Here is a 15,319-nt window from a genome sequence, read left to right as displayed (position 1 = left end):
TGATATGAATTATATGAATTACATTTAGCTCGTAGCAAACTTATATTGTTGATCAACAGTAATAACAACCTTTTGTACAATTGTAATACATCTATTGGCTAAACTAAAACTAATTACAACAACTTAACTAATTTGTCCAGCTCAGCAATCCTTGTCGCACAAATCTCAGCCACTGGTCTACTGCTGTTGATTAAGCATCTTAACACTCCTCCTCAAGCTTAACGGTCATGAAACAACATTAAGCTTGTCCTACAGTAATTAAAAAAGCAGTAAGCCATAGGCTTTGTAAGCACATCTGCAATATTCCATTCACTAGGCACATACTTGATTTCCACTTGTTTATTTGTCACATTCTCTCTTATGAAATGTACATATAATTCTATGTGCTTGGTTTTAGCATGATATACTGGATTTGTTGTCAATGCAGCAGTACCATTGTTGTCACACCAGATTATTGGTGTTTGATTATATTAAGTTCACCAAGCAAAGCCTGAACCCAAACGATTTCTGCACATGATGTTGATAATGCTCTATATTTTGATTATGTGCTAGATCTAGCTATTGTTTGTTGCTTCTCAGAAGACCATGAAATAAGATTTTGCCCAAGATAAACACAATATGCTTCAACTGATTTCCTGTCATCAACATCACATGCCCAATCTGCATCAGTATATGCAGTTAAGACAACACCACCACCTGGTTTAAATAGCAAGCCATAATCCTCAGTTGCCTTTAAGTATCTTAGAATTCTCTTACAAGCAGTCCAGTACTTCTCTGTAGATGCAGCAAGAAATTGACTCAACTTGTTTACTGAGAAAGCAAGTTCTGGCCTTGTGAGTACCAAATACTACAATGCACCTATTATGCTTTTATATTCAGTAACATTAACAATCAAATTATCTTCATTTCTTGCTCTTCTTAGTTTCTGTCCTGTACTCATTGGAGTACCACTTTCTCTGCAGTTTTTGTGAGCAAATCTCTTACATATTTGGCCTGTGAGAGATGTAAGTTGTCCTTTGTACCTTGAGTAACTTCAATACCAAGGAAGTAATTGAATTCACCAAGGTCTTTTAAAGCAAAAGTATCTCCAAGATATTTGATGAACCTTTCAATCACTGTATTATTATCTACAGTAATAAGAATTTCATCCACATATACCAACACAACTACAATACCTCCAAGTTCATGTTTAAAGAATAAAGATGAATCTGTTCTTGAGTTCTGAAACCCCCACTTCAACAATGCTTTCCTTAACCGATCAAACCAGGCTCTAGGAGCCTGTTTTAGACCATAAAGAGCCTTAAGCAATTTACAAACATGACCAGATGAAGGCTAGACAAATCCCTCAGGTTGAAACATGTAAACATCTTCATTGAGCTGCCCATTAAGGAAAGCATTGTTGATGTCTATCTGCCTTATTTTCCAGCTCTTCATAACAGCAAGACTAAGTACAATTCTCATAGTAGATTGCTTAACCACTAGACTAAAATTCTCAAAGTAATCAATACCAGGGGTTTGATGAAACCCATTTGCAACCAAACGAGCTTTATACTCAGAGATAGAGCCATCTGCATTATACTTAATGCGAAACACCCATTTACAACCAACAACTTTAGTAGCTTGAGAGGCTGGAACAAGAACCCAAGTTTCATTTTTCATGAGTGCATCATACTCAGCCTGCATTGCTGCTTTCCATTTAGGATTGGAGAGAGCTTGAGAAATTGTAGCAGGTTCATGTTCTTCAAGAACAGAAGAATATGCAAGAAACTTTGGCTTAAATATTCCTGCTTTTGCTCTTGTAACCATTGGATGAGTTGGCAGTGGTACGTGAGCAGGGACAGAAGGCTGTGGAATAGGCACAATAGATGTAGAAGAAGAAGAGTGTTGGGAATTATGGGACATATTGTGATAAGGATCAGGGAAATATGGATTTGGAGGTAAAGGTGATGATGATGAAGAACTAGAGGAAGAAGAGGAAGCTGGAACTGCATGGAGCTAAAGCTGTTGTACAGTGTTGTCACTTGAGCCTGAAGGATCATGTAGCAGAACTAACACAGAAGAAGTTTTAAACATAGGATGTCTATACTCGGAAACAGAGGTAGAAGATTGCTTAGAGAATTGAGGATCAGTAGAGAAAGGAAATTTTGATTCGTAAAACACCACATGCCTAGCAACAAAGATAACCCCTTTTGAGAACAGGATGAAGGAAAAAAAATGATTATTTTGTTTTAGGGTTTGGTTTTGACTATAATAGTTGATTTATTGACTTATTGGTATTGGAAAATCAGAAGAATTTTTAATTCTAATTCTAGATTTGCAATGTTGTAAATGCGAATGATTAAATGGAGAAAATCGGGCTGAATTTTGAAGAGAAGGGAAGAAGAATGGGAAAATAAATTTACAATTGTACTTGTAAATAGGGAAAAAGACTAACACACTCACAACGTTTAGACAGATGGATAAAAGTCCTTCCAATATTTCAAAAAAGACATTCACACCCTCATTCATCAACGGAAACCGTTACTTTTAACAGAAATTATAATTTTAATATATAATTACCGTTATACCCTTCTAGCACATAAAAAAATAGTTGTTAATTGTCCAATTTGTCCATATATTGTTAATAAAATTATAAATATATTCTCATTGCCCAATTTCTTTATTTAAATTTTTATCAAATTCTCTCTTCAAGCTAAATAAATTTAATTTATAGAGGTCGAAATCAACACGTAAGGAACCGAAGAATTTTGATTGAGCTTGTCAAAATACAGGCTTTCTCATTTGGTTGCCCGCACTTGGATTTCGTGAACAAATGACGAAGGAACGTGACTGAATTTGAGAACAGGATGAAGGAAAAAAATGATAATTTTAGTGTCAATCAGGTAACTTTAAAGCACTCAGTGGATTTCAACAAATGAGGAAACAAAGTACTAAAATAAATTAACAATGTAAACCGTATAATATAGATGAAGAGGAAGCAGCACCTGTACTTGTACAATAAAGCCGTTCGCCAACACGATTCGTAAACCAAAACCATAAAATTTTAAAAAATTTCATCAACATAATTTTAATTAATATATTTCCAAAGATTTTCAGTGGACTTACTTTTGATGTCAAATTGTTATATTATATTTTCAGTTGCTAATCTGAGTTTGATCATCAATAACATGGAAAAATGAAATTGAATTTCTAGAGTGTCAAAAGCAGTCTTTATTTTTCAGATCAAGTGCTGAAACTCTTTGCTGATGAATGAAAAACCCGATACATAGGTTGATGAGTCACTTAGGGTTGATGAGTCAGTTAGGTCAGAGGATGTTGACATTTATTATGACCCAGCTGAGCCTTTTGGAGGGGTGTTGAAGGGTTCATCAATTGTCAGCTTTTTAATCTCATCAGACATTGTCTTGTCTTCTTTTGTTGCTATGTTTGTGCGTTTGCTGTTTGTTGTTTGTTTTTCTTCATGTGTAGGCTTTCACCCTATTGCCGGAAGCATACTTATATATTGCCGTAAGTATTTTGAATCAGCTTTTCTTCTAACAGACTTTTATAGGTACAATTTTAAGTAGCCTGTGGGAGCATCAAAAGCCCAATGATATTGATATTTCATATGTTCATACAAATTTGTTAAGAATATGTTGAGTCAGCTAATTGATGTCAGAAAATTGTTAAGTAGAGTAATGAATCAGATGCCACGCTGGACAAGATGCTGGAAGCTACTGGAAGATTGTTATGCAAGCTGTTCAAAGTTTGTTATTAGTTTGTTATTTCCCACCAAAATGTTATGGTGAATATCAGAGACTTTGTATATGATTCTGTTACACTTGGAAAGTTCCAGATGCTACTATATATATATAGTGTATTGTAATCTCATTTCACTGTATCAATCATAACGAATTCAATTTCTGTTTTTCCTCTCTAAGTCAATAAATTTTCCTTCATTTTCTTATCAGCCAAACAAGCATATAGTTTTAATTAAATTAACATCATTATATTCACAGTCACGAACGTGAACAATACAACTATCAGATACAACAAGAGTAATTAATGTTACATTGAAACATGCAAGACCTTACAAAATGAAGCAAAAGCAAACGAACATAATTCAGAAAATACAGTACAGAAAAGCACACCTTCTTACACAAAACAAAACCAGCAATATTACTTCAGAGGAAGTGTTTAACTAAAACACTTGTCCATGGCAGAGAACATCAACAGACCAACGGACATGTGTTTTGTCCTTGGCAGCATATTGGCATTATAGCTATTTTTCATCTTCGTTCATCTTATTGCGGAAGCTTCCGTAATGTTTGAAAACGGAGCCCAAAACTTGTGTAATCCAGAAGCTTCGTCTAAATCGAACCTTGGAGAAGTCCAGTTGTACAAATAAAAAAATCCGAAAGACGATAAGCATTAAGAATGAGGCAAGTAGCGACAACGGGGTTCTGCCAACCACTAACAGGCAAAAGCAAATAACTAGAGGATATACCAGAGTAGCTGCGGAGCCATACGGAAGGTGATAATTAATCACCAGCATAGATATACAAAATGCTGTAATATTTGAAAATGCGAAAAGTGAGGAGATCGTATCACTGACGGCATCGCCATAAAATTTCCCGTGAGCGAATCGAATCTTGTCACTTGTTGGGATGCTGCTGCTGGTTCCATTGCTCCGATAAATGGCGGTTGCATTTGCTCTTCCTGATGGTGTTACATATGCCCATGCTGATGCCGATGTCGATGTCGACGCTGATTGTGATCCAAAATTGGCAACAGAGTTGCTGGTTCCAGTTGACTTATTTCCCTGAAGATCGTCAGCCAGGGTAAGCGCTGCTTGGAATGTGGCTGTCGCGATTAGTACAGCAACCACAAGTAGTGCGTTTCGATTTTCATCCGTAGTGCCATGTGATGAGCGGAGTTAGAAAAGAGTCCAAGTCAGATGCCACATAATCGTGTGAAGCTGTTAAGCAATAACCTTGGACACAAAGCAAGAATCTGTATTCAAGGAAGGAGATCAACGAAATTGTAAATATGAGGAGATTGAAAATATTGTATAATTAAATGGTGATTCTTGCCATGTAAACACTTACCATGTAAAGTATCTAGCCCTGCATATAAATAGCAGAGCTCTGTACAAAGAACACATACCGCAATAAAAAGCTATTCCTTTAAGAAATTTATCTTGGTATCAGAGCGGGTAAGTCGAAATAATGGCTTCATCTAGTTTTGTTAATACCACCAATTCCGCCACCCATACAATACCACAAACCAATCCCACCACCTTCAATTTCACCGTCCCAATCAAGCTAGATAGACAAAATTACCTGATGTGGAAATCTCAAGTCCTGCCCTCAATCCGTGGCAATGAACTTGAAGGCTTCATAAACAGCACAAAACCTTGCCCAAACAAATTTCTGGTAGTTGCTGTAGATGACCAAACTGCAGAAACGACTGTAAATCCAGAATATGCACTTTGGAAGAAACAGGACCAACTTCTTCTTAGTTGGCTGCTGTCTTCAATGAATGAAAGTGTCTTAAGTTCAGTCATCAGTTGCACCACTTCTTATGAAGTTTGGAATGCACTGGAAAGGCTTTTCTCCTCTCAGTCAAAAGCTCGAATCCTACAACTTAGGATGCAGCTTCAAACCCAGAAAAAGGGGTCTATGACTGTTAGTGATTTTTATTCCAAAATGAAAAACTTTGCTGACAATCTCACCGCCTCAGGAAATCCCATCACAGAAGAAGACTTAGTTCTCTATATTCTTGCAGGCTTGGGATCAGAATATGACCCTGTAGTGGTTAATATAACAGCAAGATCAGACACACTACCTCTTCAAGAAGTGTATTCACTTCTCTTGAACCATGAAAGCAGACTTGATCAGCTGCATACTGCTGCCAACATAGCTTCTGATGGGAACATATCAGCAAACTATGCTCAATCTACTCAAAACCAAAGAAAATACAATAGTGGAAGAGGAAACAATCCAAGAGGTAGAGGCAGAGCAAAAACACCACAAACATCTGGCAGAGGAAAATCAAAGCCAACTTGCCAAATTTGTGGAAAGGTAGGACACACTGCATTCGATTGCTGGCATCGCTTTAAAGAAGACTACGAGCCACAAAGCAATGAGAAAAACCAGAGTCAAGCCACGGCTAATGTTGCAAAGATTGATTCGGAAAATGATCAAGGTTGGTACCTGGATAGTGGTGCTACAAACCATGTCACATATCAGATTGAAAACCTTGAAACGAAATTTGAATACAAGGGAAGTGACAAACTTATGGTTGGTAATGGTCATAAGTTAAAAATAAATTATATTGGTAGATCCTCATTACATGTCCCATGTCAGAAGCCAATTATTTTAAAAGATGTTTTGCATGTCCCTCATATTACAAAAAATCTCCTTAGCATCTCTAAATTATTATCTGACAATGACTTGTTTGTTGTTTTCAAGAAAAATACTTGCCTTATACAGGACAAGATGAGGAAGAAAGTCTTGCTTCAAGGAACGGCTGATGGAGGATTGTATCTGTTGGAAACATCCTGCAAGACACCTGAATCTAGAGTCAAAAGTCCCCTTGCAACTTCTCTTTTTGCTGCTTTAAATAAGCCTGTGTTGTCACACAGCGAATCAGAGTCTTCTAAGAGTCGAAGTCTAGAATCAACTTGTAATGGAGTCAATAAAATAGATACATTACATCAAAGATTTGGTCACCCTAGTGTTCAAACATTAAATGACATATTAATGTCATGTGATGTATCTAGTAACATCAATAAAATTTCCGTTCCTCAATTTTGTGTAGCATGCCAATATGGAAAAAGTCATAGACTAAGCCATACAAACTCAGCAACAAAAACAAATGAACCACTGGAATTATTGCATATTGACCTCTGGGGACCATCACCAATAGCCTCTGGAAACAACTATAGGTACTACCTAAGCATTGTAGATGACTATTCCAGATTTACATGGATTTATCCATTGGCTGCCAAATCAGAAACCTTTTCCACCTTCCAAGTATTTAAGAAAATGATTGAAACCCAACTTGAAAAGAAAATTAAAACCTTGCAAACAGATTGGGGGGGTGAATTCAGATCCTTCGTACCATTTCTCAAAGAAAATGGAATTTTATTTAGGCATTCATGTCCTCACTCTCATCACCAAAATGGAAGGGTGGAAAGAAAACATAGGCATATAGTAGAAATCGGCCTAACCTTACTACCACAAGCCTCAATACCTACAAAGTATTGGTGGCAAGCCTTTGAAACAGCCACATTCTTAATAAATAGGATGCCGACATTAATACTCAATCGAAAATCCCCATATGAGATAATCTATCATCAAAAGCCTGATTACAAATTCATGAAGGATTTCGGTTGTGCATGTTTTCCCCACTTAAGGCCATACAATTCACATAAATTAGATTTTCGCACTGCTAAATGTGTGTTTATAGGATATAGCTCTCAACACAAAGGATACTTGTGCTTACACAGTAGTGGGAGAGTTTATATAGCAATAAATGTGGTCTTTAATGAGTTTGAATTTCCATTTCAAAATGACAAAGCTTTTCAACCTACTGAGAAAAATACAGCTGTGTGTCCATATTATACTCAAATCCTAACAGTGCCACAGGTTTCTACTTCAGGATGTGTCTCAGCTACATCTCCACCAGCAGTCGTTCAAGAAGCAGGCTCCAACCTTCACTGTCCAACAGACCGAGAGCTCCACATCCTTTCACCAAACCAAGAGACCAACACTACAGAACCTAAAACACCAGAACCAGTCATGACAAACTCAGAAACAACAGCAAAAAAGTACCCAAAATACTGCAGCTACAGAGTCAACAAGCCAGCCACAAACACTTCCCCCCAGTCACCCTATGATCACAAGAGCCAAGTCTGGGATATATAAACCCAAAATTTACACAGCAAAAAGATTAGCAAGAGAGAAAATTGACACTCCAGCAAGTGTAGAAGAGGCGTTGAAAAATAAAAAATGGGAGACAGCCATGAAGGAAGAGTTTGAAGCACTTCAGAAAAACAGAACCTGGGAATTGGTTCCACCCTTTCAGGATCAAAAGGTAATAGGAAATAAATGGGTTTACAAGGTGAAGTATAATCCAGATGGCACTATAGCAAGGTATAAAGCGAGACTTGTGGCTAAAGGGTTTCATCAAACAGCGGGCATCGATTTTAACGAAACTTTCAGTCCAGTGGCCAAATCACCAACTATTAGAATTGTGTTGAACCTAGCTATTATGAACAACTGGGATATCAAACAAGTGGACGTGAATAATGCATTCTTGCATGGTGAACTATGTGAAGAAGTTTTTATAAGACAACCGCAAGGCTTCGAGGACAAAAGAAAGCCACAATATGTTTGCAAGTTAAAAAAGGCACTCTATGGTCTCAAACAAGCTCCAAGGGCCTGGTATAATAAGCTCAGTTAAGCCCTTAAAGACTGGGGGTTCAAAAACTCAATATCAGACACCTCACTATTCTTTATGAACAAAGATGGAGATACAGTGCTGCTACCTGTGTATGTAGATGACATACTACTCACAGGAAGTAATAGCAGGATAATTGACGACGTGATTCAGAAGCTGAACAAAAGCTTCTCTCTGAAGGATCTTGGCTCGCTAAAATACTTCTTGGGAATTGAAGTAGAAAGGACTGCTGAGGGAATGCATCTATCGCAAGGGAAATACATCACTGACCTCCTACAACGAATAGGAATGGAAAATTGCAAAAGCTTGCCTACACCAATGAGCACAAGTACCAAGCTGAGAAAGGAAGGAGGGAAAGCCTTCAGTGACAATACCTTGTACAGGAGTGTAATTGGAGGCCTACAATATGCTACCTTAACAAGGCCTGAAATAACATATGCAGTGAACACACTAAGCCAATATTTAGAAGCACCTAAACAAACTCATTGGGAGGGGTGTAAGAGAATTCTCAGATACTTGAAAGGAACCTTAAATTATGGCCTACACTTCACACCAAAAGGAAAACCAGGACTGATGTGTTTCACTGATGCAGATTAGGCAAGTGATCAAGATGACAGACGGTCTACTGGTGGTTACTGCACCTTCCTTGGTGGGAATCTAGTCTCATGGAGATCGAAAAAACAGAAGGTGGTGGCACGCTCAAGCACTGAATCAGAATATAGGTCCCTTGCCGATACAAGTGCTGAAATCACGTGGATATGTTCTTTGCTAGGAGAACTTGGAATGAAGCCAAAACAAAGACCAGTAATCTGGTGTGATAACACAAGTGCAGCATCCCTTGCCAGCAATCCAGTATTTCATGCCCGAACTAAACACATAGAAATTGATGTACATTTCGTCAGAGAAAAAATTGCAAATGGTGAACAAGAAGTGAGATATGTACCGACAAAGGAACAAGTGGCAGATGTTTTGACAAAACCCTTGAGCTGTGATCGTTTCAGATTTTTAAGAGACAAGCTTAAAGTCTCAAACAGACAGTTAAGCTTGAAGGGGGGAGTTAGAAAAGAGTCCAAGTCAGATGCCACATAATCGTGTGAAGCTGTCAAGCAATAACCTTGGACACAAAGCAAGAATCTGTATTCAAGGAAGGAGATCAACGAGATTGTAAATATGAGGAGATTGAAAATATTGTATAATTAAACGGTGATTCTTGCCATGTAAACACTTACCATGTAAAGTATCTAGCCCTGCATATAAATAGCAGAGCTCTGTACAAAGGACACATACCGCAATAAAAAGCTATTCCTTTAAGAAATTTATCTAGCGGTAAAAGAGCAAAAGCACCTTTCGACGCCATGTTAAACCTTGTTTTAAGTAATATGCAACGTCCCTACGAGGAGGAAGGAAGGACCCTTCTCTACCGCCAGCTTTGCGCACCATGCGTGTTACTTCTTTAAATTCAGGTTTCCCTCCCAAATGTTCTTCTACCATGTCCAAGGGTGTCTTATTGTCTAAGTTCCGGGCATTTATTTGATCACGTGCTCTTTTAACTAGTAGCCTCACCAACTGCAAGTATATATTTATATATGCATGCAATTAATAATCATGAAAATATAGGGACTAACTGAAGTAAAATTTAAAAACTTTTCATGTCTTTATTTGACTTTTGGAGATTGTGATATGCAATAAAGTGTTGCCTTCATCGTCCGTCCAGTTAAGGATATCCTCCATGCCCACATATCGAAGCCATCCTAGCATGCACTCAACGGCCTCCAACTGGTCATTTTTTGCAGCAACATGCAAAGCAGTCTCTTAACGGATTGTCACCTCTGTGATGGACTCAGGGCAAGCCTCTAGAAGTTTGCATAGAAGATCGACATTTCCTTTCTCAGCAATATAGTGTAGAGGCGTTACACCCTCCCTTCCTTGGACACGAACAAGATTTCTGTCCACATCTATGAGCCGACGCACCATTTGGGTCTGTTTCTTTTCCTTAAGATGCTCGTGATCAAGTACATATTGGTTTTGCTTCTGCAAAGCAAGATGCAGAGAACTAAATCCATATTGGTTTTGCTTTCTCGCAAATGATGGCTTTAACCTCATTATCTCCAGGGCAAAGTTGACGTGCCCCATTGATGCTGCTATATGTAAAGGAGTATCCACGAATGGTACTTGGTCTATCTGATCTAAAAGATATGCGTCCTCCCATATTAATTCATACAAGGCATCAACATTTCCTGTTTTAGCAGCCTCGTTCAGCCTCTGATCCTTACTTCTGAAGGACATTAAACAATTTTTGAGATGTACATAATATGAAAATGCCATATTGTTTTTAAAAAGATAATCGATAAATGGACTGTAATTTAGTAAAAGAGCAGTGTTCCTGTTACCTCGATAAATGTCTATCCTTGTCGGTAATAGGAAGTGAAGTTGCCTCTAGTGCTCCAGCTTCCCGCAGCATTGCCGCAATCTCTTGGTTTTCTGATTTAGTTTGATCAAGTAATGAAATATCTAAAGGTGTCAAACCTTCCGAATTCCGGGCATTTGTATCAACTTTGCAATTCAATAAACACCTGACAATCTGCTTTGGATAAACAAATTCATCAATTTAGACATCATTCAACTGAATTTTATTTGTGACCAGATAGATATAGTCCTTCCCTAATAAAAAATTTTAATAAAATAAGAATGCAAATAAAATTAAAAAAAACACATATTTCAATATATTGAAAATTGCTTTTTTTTTTTAGTGATATCCTTACTTTGTTAAACTACTTTTTTTTTTAATTTATTAGTGATATCTTTACTTTGTTAAAATGAAGATAAGGTCATTAATTAGATACTATATATATAAATATAGTTATTCTCTAATGTGAATACTCTCTCTTTTTTTTTCTCATACGAACACTCTATTAACTTATATGCAGGCATGCTATTAAAATACACGGCTTTATAATGAATTAAACATTGACTCTATTAAATCACATAATTTAATAGCATGTCTGCATTAAAAATAATGAAGTGCCTGCACCTCATTGAAAAATTTCTATATATATGTGTGTGGATTCGAGCTTGCCTGGACTTGACTTTTGGATGTTGCTATGTGTAACAAAGTGTTGCCATCCCTATCCTTCAAGTTGAGGATTCTTTGATTGTATTGTTGAGCTTCTTCAGGGCCAAGCCACGGTGGTCGTACTGTTGTTAAGGCTTGATCAAAAGCTTCGACCTTATCGTTTTTCAAAGCAATATGAAGAGCAGTCTCGCCTTTATTCGTCACATCTTCAAGAGATTTCGGACAAGCAGACAAAAATTCCCTCAGCAGATGGATGTCTCCTTTTTCAGACACGAAATGCAAAGGAGTGATGCCTTCTCTTCCTTGGACACGAACAAGGTCCAGATCAATATCTATCAGCTGAAGCACTAACTGAGTTTGATCATTTTGCAAAGCTAAATGCACCGGAGAGAAGCCATCTTGGTTTAGCTTCCTGGCAAATGATGGCTTTAGTCTGATAATCTCCATGGACCATTCAACATTTCCATCCCTTGGAGCAGCATGCAAAGGAGTATCGACAAAAGGTTTCTCGTCGAAGTTGTCCAAAAAATATCGATCATGTTGAATTAGCTCATACAAAGCATCGACATCCCTCACTTGAGCAGCGGACTCCATCACCGAAATTAACACTACGAAGGTGACACTTCAATGATCAAATATTCTTTGAACGACAGAGAGGAAACTGGAAAGCTTTAACAACTGAACAAGAAGAGCAATTGAAGAAACCCAGCAAGAAATCATATGCTCAGGAAGCAATTTTTTTCAAAAGATTCAATATATATATATATATAGCTTCAACGAAAATTCTTTTTAGAAAGTGAGGACTAGGAACAAAATCAATTTTCTTCATGTTTTGTGATTGACTCTATGAGGTTTGCCTTAAATAAGAGTGAGATATGTTTACCAAAAGGGGAAAGAATAGATATACATCATAATTTGGAGAATTCGTGACGTAGAAATCATGACGTAGACTCGAAAATTGATTCGGATGTATGAACATCAATATCAATGGTCCTTCGTGTGTATTATGCTATTTATTAATAAAAGGTACTTTAAGAAATAATAAATTGATGGATATTTTAAAATATATTTCACGTGCTAATATTTGAATACTTGTAAAAAAACTGAGATGGGATAAAAAAAGAAAAAGAATAACGACATTCTAAGATTTGGGAAAATAGTTATAAAAAACTCTTTAAATCCTAAAAAAAAGATACAAAAACTTTTTTTTGCCCACAATAACTTTTGATTATATTAATTAAAAATTTGATTTTTAAATTTTTTTAACTAACACAAATTTTATATAAATAATATAAATCTATTTGGTAGACTAATAATATTAAATTATTTTTTACATTTAAAATAATATTAAAATTTTAAATTATTATATTTATTTTAATAATATAATTGTAATATTAAAAAGATTTTAAATAATCTTTGGGTTAAATAGATTTTACAATTTAAAAAATCTCTCTATTAATAATATTAAAATTAACTTTTATATAATAGTCAAAATAATTTTTATTTTAAAATTAACCAGCAAGAAATCATATGCTCAGGAAGCAATTTTTTTCAAAAGATTCAATATATATATATATATAGCTTCAACGAAAATTCTTTTTAGATAGTGAGGACTAGGAACAAAATTAATTTTCTTCATGTTCTGTATTTGCCTCTATGAGGTTTGCCTTAAATAAGAGTGAGAGATAAGAGTGAGAGACATCATATTTTGGAGAATTCGTGACGTAGAAATCATGACGTAGACTCCTCATAAAGAAAATTTATTCGGATGTATGGACATCAATATCAGGGGTCCTTCGTACGGGGGTGTTCACAATCCGATCCGCTCAATCCGTTTGATCCGTAAAAATCCGATTCGTGGATTGATGGATTGGATTGGATTGAAAATTTGATAATCCGAAATCGATGGATTGGATATGGATCTATTTCTATAAATCCGCAAAAATCCGCAAATTCGTAAAAAAATAAAAAGTATTTATTTAATTAAAAAATAAAACTTGTAAATATAATATTAGTACTTACTAGTAAATAAATAAGTTAAAATATAGTTATATTAACACTATATTATATCTTATCCAATAATAATATAAAATAAAAATAACTAAATAAACAAATATAACTTCTAAAATAGTTAAGTTCCATGCACTAATCTAATTGCTAATATCAACTACATGTCTCCCCCTTCCCCCCTCAAAAGCCTTAAACGGCCTTAATGGCCTCTCCGGCCGCCGATGATGGCAACCGGCCATCACCGGTCTACACCCTCTCTGCAGAAGAACAAATTATCAGGAGTTTGAACCCTCCTAAAAAATCATTTAGACGACCCCCAAAATTCACCAATGAACTGCCACCGGACGTCCAGTTGCCACCACCGCGAATCCAACCAAACCACTCTCATGCAGACCCTCCATCTCAAATCCAACCCCATGCAAACCAACCACCATTGTCCATTGCCGCTATCCTCTCGAAACTTCAACAACCTTCAATCACACCTAATGCCGCAAGTGAGCAAAAAGAAATGGTAATCAATGGTGGCATCAATGACTATGAATGCTGCCGTGAGGTAGCAAAATCACCCCTCCATTCACTAGAAGAAGGGGAAGAAACCAATGCTCGAGACAAGTCGATTCTTATCTCGCCGGCTGACGATAATGGCAGCCAGCCACCATCTGCTCCTCCCCTTACTTCCATAAATGAACATTCTTTTCTTAGGAGATCCCAAAGGCAAACTCGCTCAAAATACAGGAGTCAAACGCCAGCCCAACCCCAACAACCCTCAACTTCCGCAAACACACCGCCATCGTCGTCCCTTCAACAACCATCTCCAACTGCCATCGTCACCCCTTCAACAGCCAACTCCAAGCTTTCACCACCAAACTTGGTGAATGGGTTTTCATCTCAAACCAACCAGCCACCAGCCTCTAGCCCGTAGCCAACACAAACCACACACTATTCGAGAGTTCATCCTGCTGTCACAGCCCCTATACACCATCAAAACCAGCCCGTACTCCATGGCCATTTGTCTCAAGATTCGGTCCAAGATACAACCACCAGCCAGCCACAATCACTACCTACACAAATAACTCCCACACAACAAAAAAAACCCCATGCAAATCACAAGCTCACGTCCAGCTGCAGCTGTCAACCGAAAGTCAGCTGCAAGCAACCACCACAGAACCCAGCCAAGGTCAGCAAACATCCACCCAACATCAGCTCAAAAGTCTGCACGCGTGTAATTCCCATGCTCATAAGACACTTTCGGTAGCACATGAATTGTGTTCCTCATGTGTGTCTACCACTAGCTCTTCCCATGCCCCATTAACCTTTCCCACTAGTCAAACCCAAGCCCAATCCATTTTCGAAATAAACCCCAACACCCAGCCCTCCCGAATGCCCTCTCCAATCTTATTAAATAACCCCCAAAATGATCCGTTAATCCAAAATACCACTCAGCCCACATACGTACCTTCTTATACCTCGGTTTTGAAATCCATCCCCAATCTGAATCAAAATAAACCCACTAAAAAATCTTTGGTGGATATTATGAACGACCCAACTAGCTTGTCTATTCCAATCAAGATCGTCACTTTATTCGAGGGAGAGCCTAAAGTACAATTTTCCACTGCGGACATTGGTAGGTAAATTTTCCTACAATAGACCTAGTATGGAATTAATTTGTAAATTTTTTAATACTATGAGATTGAAGGGAATTTCCAAGATGTCCTTTTTAGATAATCGACATGTGTTAATTCAATTGGATGTTGAGGAGGACTACTCCCGCCTACGGGTTAGACAGACATG

General features: G+C 37.2%; 1 pseudogene; it reads right to left on the bottom strand.

Moving 5' to 3' along the window:
* Positions 1-10,092: 10,092 nt before the first annotated feature.
* LOC18049481 lies at positions 10,093-12,112 on the bottom strand (annotated as a pseudogene).
* Positions 12,113-15,319: the final 3,207 nt, after the last annotated feature.

The sequence above is a fragment of the Citrus clementina genome, unplaced genomic scaffold (assembly GCF_000493195.1).
Source record: "Citrus clementina cultivar Clemenules unplaced genomic scaffold, Citrus_clementina_v1.0 scaffold_3, whole genome shotgun sequence".
Classification (NCBI taxonomy): Eukaryota; Viridiplantae; Streptophyta; class Magnoliopsida; order Sapindales; family Rutaceae; genus Citrus; species Citrus x clementina.
This window is presented reverse-complemented; position numbering and strand designations above follow the sequence as displayed.